Source organism: Cryptomeria japonica, chromosome 6 (genome assembly GCF_030272615.1).
Source record: "Cryptomeria japonica chromosome 6, Sugi_1.0, whole genome shotgun sequence".
Classification (NCBI taxonomy): Eukaryota; Viridiplantae; Streptophyta; class Pinopsida; order Cupressales; family Cupressaceae; genus Cryptomeria; species Cryptomeria japonica.
The window spans coordinates 49,274,107-49,287,260 of record NC_081410.1 but is presented as its reverse complement, the minus strand read 5'-3'; positions in this window follow the sequence as shown (position 1 = coordinate 49,287,260).

The window sequence follows — 13,154 nt, the reverse complement described above, 5'->3', positions numbered from 1 at the left end:
ATGCCTCCATTTCCTTCAAGAGTGGAAATTCCTAAGTTTGACAAATATGACGGTAACTTAGATCCTTAAGACCATGTCTGAGAATTCTATGCTTTATGTATGGAGTTCATGCACGAACAAATATATGTCATGGGTCTTTTTCCAAGAAGTCTAGGAGGACAAGCTATGTAGTGGTTTTCAAGCCTTCCTGTGTGAATTAAATCTTTTGAGGAACTGGTTGAATTGTTTCTCCAACAATACTCTTATAACATTCATCATCTGATCACCATGATCGAGCTCTGTAATACCAAACAGAGGATAGGAGAACCTTTTCTCACTTTCCTTCAACGTTGGAGAAAGATGTTTTGTAGATATTCATGACCCATTCCTGATTCTGAGAAGATGGACATCTTTGTTAATAATCTGATTCCTAAGTTAAAATATAATATCCAAATGCAAGTATACCCTTCATTCAACAAGATGGTGGACAATTCTCTCAAAATGGAAGTTGTGCTTGTAAGGAAAGGAGATATATCACTTTATAAAGAAACAAAACAAGGCTCTAGTTCCAAAGAGAAGAACAAATACTGAAAATTCGGCAAAGATAATAACAGAAATGTTGTTAATGATGGAGTGGTTAATACTGTTAAACCAAAATCAAAACCAAAAGTATTTAATCTAACTAGCGACACACAAGCCCTCAAAGCAGCTGAGAGCGCTGTAGAAAACCCTCCTAAGAAATCAAAAGAGTGGTTTAAAGAGAAGCCTTGGGTTTCAAAGCCTAAATATGATTTTAATCCTTTGGGAGAATCCTATGAGTCAACTCTTAAGACTATGTTGGCAAATGAACTGATCACATTGCCTGACAACTCCAAACCATATGATCTTGATGTCAAACCCAAATGGTGGAGGAAAAATGAGTACTATGAATATCATCAAAATAAGGGTCATACAACAAATAACTACATGAAACTCAAACACGAGATTCAAGACCTTATCGATGCTGGCAAAATTATTGTTGGAAATCATGCAACCAATGCTGATCACAAAGCTTTCAAAGATCCCTTACCTTCTTATGATCAACATGCTTGAACCTTCCCAATCAGAATATTGCAATGTGATAATAGTCAAAGATGAGCAAAACAAACCACGAACTGTGAATGTCGTGACCCACACTAAAAAAAGGTTACTCTCAAAGGAGCTAGTTCCTCATCTCCTGATCAGACATCATCAAATCCATTGACAACATCAAACCTATCGAATTCTTCAAATAAACAACTAGATACGATCGCCACTAAATCTAAACAGCTGGCTTCATCATCTTCTTCTGGTTACAACATTGTTGAACAATTAAAACGATCTACCACTCAAATCTCCATTCTTGAACTGCTTAAGATCTCTCCTGCTCATAGAGAGATTCTGGACAAAGCTTTACTTGCTACCAATGTCCCTAAAGACTTAGATATGGATCGGTTTCAATCTATGGTGGGTCACTTGACTTCACCTCACTACCTAACCTTCTCTGAAGAAGACGACAATTCCCCGAATCATCCACATAACCAGCCATTGCACATGAAAGTTATGATCCATAAACACTGAGTCAAACATGTTTTGATAGATGGAGGCACTGGGTTGAATATTTGTACCTACAATTTACTGATACAATTGGGATTTTCTGAGAATGATATAGATCCAAGAAATAAAATAACAGTAAAAGCTTATGATGAAGAAGAAAGAACCTCAAAAGGTTTGGTACTATTACTGATCAGGGTGGGACTTGTGGAAAGATATGTTATTTTTCAGGTGCTTGACCTTCCCCTATCCTACAACATCTTGCTGGGAAGACCATGGATTCATGAAATGCAAGCAGTGCCATCTACATACCATCAGTGCTTGAAATTTCCCTACAATGGAGTTGATGTTAGTGTTCCTGCTGATACAAGCTACACTTGCAATACTTTAAAATAGTGTTTTGATACCCTTGTTCCTCATAACAAAGCAACCTCTGCAGTTGAGAGTTCAGAAAATTTGATGAAAGACTTAGAAAAGAATCTGAAAATCACAGGTACTTGCATTGATGGATACAAGATAGAACTTGTACTTTCATTGATGAATCTTCCTCCATCACCAAGATAGTTTGGAAAACCATCTAAAGCTATGAAGCCACAAAATTCAACGACAAACATGATCTATGATGGTACTTTTGTGCAATCCTTTGCTTCTCTTGCAAATGAAATAGAAGAGGTAGTTGTTCTCGAATGGCTTTAAAAAGGGGAAAATGATGATAGGGAAGTGCAACATTGTGAAATTTATCTTGAACAATATGGTAAAGGCTATCAGATAATCCAATGTATGGGGTATTCAGGTACAGGTTCTCTGGGAAAGCATCAAGAAGGAATTATTGATCCTATCAAGCTACAAACCACGTCTACAAATGAAAAAACTGCAATTGGATACCATCTAGAGGAGTCATCAAATAAAAAACAAAATTCTTATCAATAGACTAAGTGGAGGAAAAAGACACTACATCAAACATCACATGAAGTAAATACTCAACAAACTCAAGTAGAGTATGAGAAATAACAAGAAGAACTGACAATCAAGAGAGAAGAAGCAACTTATAATCAAGTTCCAAAGGTATCAACAAGAACAATACAAGAAGTAGATTTTCCTGGAGACATGAGATAAGAGGTGGAAGGAATTGAAGAAATGTTTGCATCATTAAACATTCCTATCACATATATGGGAAGAATGCAAGAAGAAGATTCATAAACAAACTCGAATGAGTATGAATGGGGTCTAGAGCCTCTATCAGATGCATCTACCAAAGAAACTTCTAAAGAACCTAATGATATCATAGATGAAGCATAAGCGATAATACATTTAAAGATGCAATGAGAAATAGAAGAAATTAGACTAAAAACACAAGAAGCTTATGAGAAACAACTAAAAGAAGAAAAAGCACAAGAAAATTCCTCACCTACTGTATCTCTATCTAATAAGATAAAGCAAATCAGATATGGGAATACAAATGAAGAACTAGAGGCTAGACAAGTAAGACTGGTCATCAATCCAGAGGAAGTTGAATGGGAAAGAAGATAGAGACTAATAGAGTCATCAAGGCTATGTGAGTAGGTATGTCAACTACAGGTGATCATTGAACAAGAAGATGAGGGAACTTGCAACATAAAAGATGTTGATATTGATACTATACATGCTTTCATTGAGCCACTTGAAGAGGAGTCAGATGCTTCATCTTCTGACTCTGATCACTCTGAAATAAGATCTATTTATGACATTACCTATTCGACACCAAACTATGACTACTTTGTCATGAATGTCGAAACTTTGTCTTAAGAACTTGTTGCTGTTGAACCACAATATGTAGTCCAGTCTGAATTAGAAGAAGGTGCTAGTGGTAGGTTTGTTGGGTTAGATTCTATAAATGCTAATGTAAACTTCAATAATCATGTTATAACTCTTCCTGGTCTCAAGATGCTTACGCAAGGTAGTCTTCTAAAATTCAACTTGTTGGTCCGAGGTTGTGATGACAATACCGTAAATTCCCTTGAACTCGTTGAATATTTATTCCTTGTACACCCTGAGCTTATTGACCGTACTTTAAAAGATCAACTCATAGATATACCTAATTTTTCCAATGACTATACCTTAGCATGCTATCTTAATGCAGTTGAACACATGAACTCTTCCACTAGTGAACAAAGTGAGAACATGATAGAAGCAATTGTCAAGTATCTTAGTCTCAAAAATTAAAATAAAAATAAATAGGTGTTATGATGGCAAAAACCACACTGTGGCTGTGTCAGAATAAAAAATAGTAAAAATAAAAGATGTACCTAATGGTAAAAACCTCTCTGAGGCACCTGAAGGTCAGATACTTGATATTTTGCCTGATCACTTTCAAAAGAGATCGTTTGTGCTGATTGAACCTACACACCTGGTGAACATCGAAAGAAAAGAAACTCAACATATCATACATGTAGCTCAATCCCTATCAATAGAAGAACTTAAAGAATTTGCTAATTTCTTCATGGAGAAAAATATCATTTTTGCATGGACATATACTGATATGCCGGGTTTGGATCCTAACCTCATAATACATCATCTTTCTATTGCTCCTGGAGTCAAACCTGTCAAGCAAAAGCTTCAAAAAATTCATCCTCATGTTGCATTACTTGTTAAAGATGAGCTAGAAAAATTACTAAAAGCAGGATTCATTAGAGCAATTGATTATGCTGAGTGGATATCTAATATTGTACCTATTTCCAAACCTCACAGATCACTACGTGTTTTCACAGATTTCAGAGACTTAAACAAAGCATGTCCAAAAGATGATTTTACACTGCCTAACATAGACATGATAGTGGACATGACTGCTGGCTATGAAATGTACTTTCTGATGGATGTTTTTTCTGGATACAATCAGATCAAAATTATATCCGAGGATCAAGAGAAAACATCATTCACATGTTCCTGGAGAACTTTATACTCGAATGTGATGGCCTTTGGTTTAAAGAATGCAGGCACTACCTATCAAAGAGCAGTAACCACACTCTTTCATGACATGATGCACACAAACATGGAAGATTATGTCGATGATACCTTAATCAAATCTATGAAAAGGTCAACACATCTCTCAGAACTAGGTCCAATCTTAGACAGGATGGAAAAATTTAAACTCAGACTAAATCCTAATAAATGTGCATTTGGAGTTACATCTCGAAAACTCCCAGGATACATTGTTTCAACAAAAGGGATTTAAATGGATCTAGAAAAAAGTTAAAGCTATAATGGAAATGCCACCTCCAAAGAATGTCAGTCAAATGAGAAATATACAAGGGCGGCTCCAATCAATAAGATGCTTCATTTCTCAGCTACCAGATAAGGCTCAACCATTCACAAAAGCATTACAGAAAGAAGTTACATATAACTAGGATGAATACTAAGAACAACACCTAAAGAAGATCAAGGAATATCTTTGTAATCCACCTATCTTGATGCCACTGATTCCAAGAAAGCCTTTGATTCTTTATATATCAGCTACCAACACATCAATAGGGGCACTTTTGGCTCAACAGGATGAGAACAAAAAGGAAAGAGCAATATACTATATTAGCAAGAGGTTGGTGTCCTATAAGATGAACTACACTATCATTGAGAAAGCTTGTTTGGCATTGGTCTTTGCATCACAAAAATTAAGACATTACATGCTAGCACATTCTATTAAACTGGTGGCTAAGATTGATCCTCTGAAATATCTTCTAAGCAAGGCAACACTTGTAGGGAGATTGGCTAAATGGGTTATGATACTCACAAAATTTGACATTGAGTATGTAGAACGCAAAGTTATCAAAGGGAAAGTCATTGCAGATCAACTTGCTGATGCCCCACTTGAAGACAATCAACCTTTGAACATATAATTTACGGATGAATCCATAATGCATCTTACTCAGCGATCTTGGAAAATGTTCTTTGATGGATCTTTTACTCAACAAGGTTCTGGTGCTGGAATCCTTTTTATCACTCCTCAGAGATACTCAATTCCGAAGGCGTACAAGATCCTCTTTCCTTATACCAACAATATTGCAAAATATGAAGCCTTGGTAAATGGAATCAAGCTAGCTATTGAATGGAAAGTTGTTGAGTTATACATCAGTGGAGATTCCTAGCTGGTAATCAACCAGATCAATGATATATATCAAACTCAGGATAAAAAGATGATGCCCTATAAAAGAATGGTTGATGAATTTAAGAAATAATTTACCTTTGTATCATTTCAGCAAACTCCTAGATCAACAAACCGAGCAACATATGCTATGGCTATATTGGCATCTATACCATAGCTACAAGAATCTGAGTTCCATAATGAATTCCTGGTGGAAGAGATTCATTGTCCTACTTATGATTCCCCTGATTCCCAGATGATATGTTCTATCATTAGCCATGACTCATCTCTCTATAACCATATCTACTCTTACTTATGTGACCAAATCATCCCTGATAACCTCACTCATAATGAGAAAAGAAACCTGATCTGAAATGCTTCACGGTATGTCATCATCGCTAACGATTTGTATAGGCGAGGTTTAGATAGTAATTTGCTTAGGTGTATAGAACCTGAAGAGTCTCAATGTGCATTATCTGAAGTCCATGAAGGTATTTGTGGATCTCACTCAAACAATCTGACTCTAGCTCGGAAACTGCTAAGGGTTGGATACTATTGGCCAGATATGGAAAAAGATGCTATAAAATTTGCTAAAACTTGTGAGAAATGCCAACTACATGGGAATCTCATACATGCTCCAGCAAGAGAACTCATACCTTTTATCACACATTGGCCTTTTCAACAATGGGTGTTTGACCTCATTGGCCAAATATATCCTTCTTCATATAATGGACATAAGTTTATCATAATGGCCACTGAGTACTTCACCAAGTGGGTTGAATCGGTTCCACTAATCAAAACAACTAACAAACAAGTGGCTATGTTCATTCTTAACTACATCATCTGAAGGTATATACTCCCTTCTTCAATTGTGACTGACAATGGAGGGCTATTAAATAACAAGGATCTAGATGAGCTTTGTGACAAGTTCCAAATCAAACAACATTGGTCTTCTATATACTACCCTTAAGGTAATGAAGGGAATGGACAGACTGAAGCATCTAACAAAAATATGCTGACTATCTTGCACATAACGATCAACAAATTTGGGGAGGATTGGCACCTATAGCTCACACCTGCACTATGGGCTTATAGAACAAGCATCAAAACACCTACTGGGGCTACACCTTTTTCTTTGGTATATGGGGCCGAAGCAGTCTTGCCTATTGAGGTTAAAATTCCTTCTTTGAGAGTTTCTTTCCAAGGTCTTATTACTGATGAAGATCACATAATATCTAGATTGCAAGAACTACAATTGCTGGATGAACATTGACAAGTGGCATTTGATCATCTGAGAGCTTACCAGAAGAGAATGTCTAGAGGTTATAACAAGAAAGTTCGACACAGATAATTTCAGGTTGGTGACCTTTTTTTGAGAGAGAATCCCAAAAATCAACAGTTTCGAGAACAAAAAGGGAAGTTTGAACCCAACTAGTTGGGTCCCTACATTGTTACTACAACCTTTGGCTCTGACGCTTATCAATACTCAACATCGGAAGGAGGACAGCTCCGTGAACTGATCAACACCATCCACTTGAAGAAATTCTACACTTAGCATTCTCTGCTCCAACAACTTGTACAACTAAAAAGTCCTGAAAAAAATAAAAAATAAAAAATCATAGAAGTCCTAAAAATATTGAAAAAATAATCATAAAAGTCCTGAAAAAAATAAAAAAAATCATAAAAGTCTTGAAAAAAATAAAAATAAAAATTAGAAAAAATCCCAAAGAAAAGAAAAGAAAAAAAAAAGAAGGAAAAAAACAAAAAAATCAAAATATGAAAAAAATGCCTTGGTGAAAACCTGGTAAACAGACACTTTGGTAGTAAAAAAAAATAAAAAAATCTTTGCCTAAAAGGTGAAACCTGGTAAACAGTTGCCTCTTGTACTGAAGTGCTCCATCTATTAGCGCACATTTGGCATTTTCTATTTTATTTCCCGCTTTCCCGCATCTTTTCTTTAGCTTGTACATATCTTTCAGTCACTTTTGTGACACCCTGGTTCTTTTTGGAACCATCATGACTTGAAATCGATCAACGTCCTAGTCTTAGGGTAATCGACTGATCAATCTAAATGTCCTAAGTAGTTTAACCAAGTCATCTTTATGTCAGTAGTACCAAGTCGTCCAATCTGAGTCAGTCACCTGTCTCCTAGCCACTGCAGGGTTTTACCACTGAGTAAACAAGCAAAACACGAACAATGAAAACAATCACTAAAACTGTTTCAGATTTGATTGAAATTTTCTTTGTGTGTTGTCTTTTAAATTGGTTTTCAAATTATTCCCTTTGAGTAACTCGAGGAAGTCTGTCTTGACTAAGAAGAGAAAGGACTAGGGGCATAATACTTTTCTTTGTTTTTTGCTTGTAGGAATGATTCTGATGATCTGAAAACATCTCATAAGCTGGGTGTCTGTGATTAGTGCCTTAGGTGAAATCGCCACACATATCTCGACTCCATTTATTTGTATGCTACAGGGAGGTTGGAATTGTTTCCTTTTCTATTTTGAGTAAATTTCTTTATCATGCAATCTGGATACATGCTTAATGTGTCCTAGGATATGAACGATAAAAGGGTCATTGCGGACAAGATAATCAATATTGCATATGAAAAGGAAGGAACTCTACTTTGTTTGGTGTGTTTGCATGCAAGCAACATTCAAGTCATCTTGGCTCTTTATGCCTTGGTGCTTATGTTCACTTGCTATATTAAAAAGGACATGACATTCAAGTCATCCTGGCTCTTTGTGCCTTGGTGCTTATGTTTATTCCTACATTTCCGCTCAGTGATGACAAAAAGCAAATTAAAATCCGGTGACTCAGTCCTAGTTTGCATTCATACTATGTTTTGCATTTAAAGTGATTTCAACATGATAGCAATGTTTCTGGGTGAGTTGAATCTAAATCAATCATCATTTGTCTGGGTCAACACAATCAAGTACCTGTATATTAACATCACAAATCCTACATGAGATGTTAGTTGCATACATGAGCATATTATATAGATCCATAAGTCCATTACTCATTCATTTGCATTATTAGCTCATCATTTTCATTCATCAAATCATTTATTTGCATATGAAAAAGAAACAAAAACATCCATATTCATCTGCATTACATGCATACATATTGAGAATAAATGCATTCATATAGAACAATGCATATAGAAAGACATCTCATATCAATAAGACAAGTATAAAAAGATCAAATCACATACTCTTATATATATCTCATAAAAAATCTCAATGTCAAAGGGTACAAATGATCTTAAAATGTCATATACAATGTTTATGGGAGCAAGAGATATATCGAGTATAAAAATGGGGTACAAAATATGGGAGATATACACAAATTTAACTCTCTGCCTCTCCCTCATTGCCTAGAGGAGGAGGTGGTGGCTGCTGAATAGGGGCATCATCCTGTCTGGATGCCCTAATTCCCTCTGACTGAGCCATTTACTGTGAATAAGGCACCTCCTGTCTGTCTTCTAGCATTGCTACACTATAAGCTAATACATAGTATGTCGCTCAGCTAGACTGGTGAACAAACTCACTCTGTTAGGTAGCTAGCTCTGCTCTCAATCTTTGAACCTCCTGGTCACGCTCTGATCTCAAGCCCTGGACCTGTCGATCCCACTCCACTATCTAAGTCTGAGCAACTTCTAGCTATGTTTGTAGTCCATGCACTGTACCCCTCAAGGAACAAATGATATCTGTAGGTGTTTGACCTCTTGCTCCAACCTCCTCACCTCTACCACCCTGCTCCTCTCACCTCTATTGTACCTATCTAGGAGCATCCTCACCACCAGGGCTCACTGCCTCACCCATCTCTATATTGATTGTGGCCTCTCCTCCCCTATCACTGTGTGTGTGAAAAGTGGACTTGTATCTGTATCTGTATTTGAATACACAACACTTCAATTAAGTCATTAGATGCATGGTTTGTAAATCAATAATCAATAATGAACAATAAACCATTACAAAGAAACCTATTGCCTTCTAGTAGATGCAAGTTTAGTCTCGCTCTTAGATTTCATATGCAATACCAGTGACTAGACAACACCTAAACGAAGGATTTAATCTATATGAGCTTGAATTTGAGCTAAATGAATGCAAGATTATGCTAGATGAATGAAAGATTTAAGCTAGATATGCAAGATTTAAGCTAGATATGCAAGATTAATCTAACATGATTTAAGCAATATTAAGATAGATGATTTAATAAGGATGCAATAACTAATATGTAATATCTCAATGCACAAATCTCAATGAACCTAGAGCAAAAAAACAACATAATAACATTATATTCTCTAGGATCCTTGAATGAGAGATGAAGAAAGAAACTGACGATCGAGATCGAATGATGATGAGTGGTCAAGATTTTCCAAGAGAAAGCACAATCTAGATGAATTGATGTGATTGGCTGCTTTTCTCAGTTTTAAAGAAAATTGAACTAAATTAAGATAAAATCAGAAAAACTGATTTATTCTCTATTTCATTCAATTTTGATATTTAATTGTTTTAATTGCTTTCTTTGAGATTTTTCTTCAATTTTTAATTTGATTTTCAAGATTATCTCCATTTGATTTCTTTTCTCAAATTTTAATTCTTTTTCCCCAATTAATTCATTTTTTGATGATTTAATGGTAAATTGATTTATTTAATTAAATATACTAGGATATTTAATAAAATAAATAAGATAATTATTTAAAAATAATTTACTTGAAATGATCAATTAATTAAATATATTTATTTAATTAGTTCAGAGTGATTAATTTGCCATGTGACATTGATGATTTAAGAAATTAATTGTGTGCTCAAGATTAATTTTAATTGCCTTTGGTTAGGACCTTGGTGATGAAATCGAGACTAGGGGGCCTATGGTTTTAGATGACCATTTTTAGGGTATCACATTCTCCCCTCTTTCAACTAATGTGCGAGCAACGTGTTGGTTCAAAGAATAGTTGATGTCGAGGAGATACTAGTTCTGAACTTGATTGATCACGAACCAAATGAAGAGCGAGGTATTTGGTTTGTTTTGAAGCGATGAAACTGAACAGAGTTGATTAAAGAGATGTCGATCCTGAACTTGATTGAACTAGGACTGATGAAGAGAAAAGATACCGAACTTGAACTTGATGGATCAAGAAGTGGATCTTACTGATCTAGGACTTGATTGAAATAGACATAGTGAGTGAAGATAAAATCGATCTTGAACTTGATGGATCAAGACACGATGAGTGAAGATAAACTGTTCAGCTTGATTTGATGCGATGAAACTAAACACCTTCTTAGATTGAGTGTGTGATCAAAGATACTCTTTAAACCCTTGATTGAGTTTAAACAAATAATCAGCTTGATGAAAAGCGATGAAACTAATTAATGTTAAGAGACTGATTCAGATGAAGACAATATCAGGCTGACTTGATGCGACGAAACATATATGCCCCTAGAGATTGATTTGATTCAGATGATTGAGAAATCTCAACTTGATATGAAGCGATGAAGTTGAGATGCCCCTAGCGATATGATCTTGTTAAGTTTTTTTGGTTGAAAATAATTTTGCTCGAGTTTAGATGAATATTTTGAAAGAAATTATCAAATTTTAAGGATGATGTCATGAGTATTCCCCCTCAATAGCGAAATCAAAAGATAGCAAGGGTTGCGCAATGATTTCAAACAATTTTTTGAGTGATGATAAGTTATTTAAGCACAAAGATTAATGGTGAAGATTAAAATTAGAGTTGGTTTGAGAATTAAAATTGAGATTCAGAGTTGAGCGCAAATTGAAGAAAATAATGAGCATTTGATGAAAGCGCTAAGTTGTCTCAGTTGTGCAAAATTGACTAGGAAGATGATCTCAGATTTTGATTTTGATCCCGAAAATGGAATCAGGACGGGCAAATTAGCTTAGGGTACAGTTTTCACGTCCATTGGAGCAAGTTGAAAAATTAGGGTTTTGGCTATATAAGGGGTCCATGTGTCATTTTCAATTCATTTTCACCTCTCCAAGTTTGAAATTTTAAAAGCCCTCTGTGAAGAAAAAAAAATTGATCTAGGGGCATTGTTTTGAGTGCCAGAGACGTCATAATCGACCGCAAAATTACGACCCAGTGGTAATTCATCATTCTTAAGCCTGTTTGATTTCTTAAATTTTGAATTTTGGCTAATTTTTTTTTACATTCTAGAGTCGTTTAAAGTCATGTGTCGCGGTTTATCATGCGGGCTAAGACTATTTCTCGTACAATAAACTGTCTCTATGGTGGTTTGTCATATGGGCATGTAGGGTTTGTCGTCTGATGTGGGCCCACGTCTCTTACAAAAGTGTGCTTGAGTGCCCACTTTATCGTGCGATGTTTTATGTTTTATCATATGGTGATAGTTTGTTGTGCTATGTGTAATCCTGATTTGTACGAGTTTCTGCCTGTTTGTGAAAACTCGTATGAAAAACAACAACCATGTTTGAGGGTCAAAACATCAAATTTTGATTTTGCATTTTGTATATTTGGATTTGCAAGCATGTTTAGCATATTTTTAGTGCAAGTTGGATCACGTGCTGATAGTGTTTATGTTTGATTTTGCAGCTTCGGTTGTTTGATCTTGTTTCGATGTGTTTATCCGCTGACGATGGGGTTAGTTTGCGGTTTATCATACGCAAATAGGGCACATATTGAGTTGTTCAGGTTTGGATACCTTCTTCAGATGCCGAATATCCATGTGAATCACAGGATGCTGACTGCATTAGTAGAGTGGTTTCATTCAGAGCATAACACCTTCCATCTACTTGTAGGAGAGATGATGATCACACCTGAGGACGTATATCAGATTCTCAGGATTCCATTTGCTGGCGACAAGGTCGATTATGATTCTGCTCAGCGACCGGGTATCTTAGCATTGAGATAGATAGTCCATGATGAGACTATCCTTTAGTGGGCTATCACTTTGGAGGTTCTGATGAGCAGGTATAGTGAGCAGTTTTCGCTGGCATGCGTGTTAGCAGGTATCCTTGGTTGGTTTGTTATGTCGGATAGGGGATAACAGGGTTTTCTATGTGGTTGGGCTAGGATGCTTGAGAGGCTGTTGACTCATCCTGAGAGATTAGGGTGGGGATCTTGTTTACTGGCCCATATGTATCATGAGATGCACGAGGTTGTGTATCGAAAGGGGAAGAGTATGGCAGCAGAGGTTTTAGTTTTGTAGATATGGGCATGGGAGCATATCCCAGTATGTAGGCCGATAGTAGATGATTCTAGAGAGCCACACCAGCCCATTGTTTATTGTTGTTCAGGTTATGTTACTCAGCCCCATCTACGCAAGATGGACTACTGGAGGAGACAACTCAATGATCTAATTGTCATAGTATGGAGACCGTATAGGGGTCTAGAGCTGAGGGATAATTGGAGAGTGCAGAGGAAGGATATGTTCATGAGTAGACCTCTCATCAGCCGATTAGTGTCTATTATTGAGCAGTTTGTTGTATCCAGGGTGATGAGGCA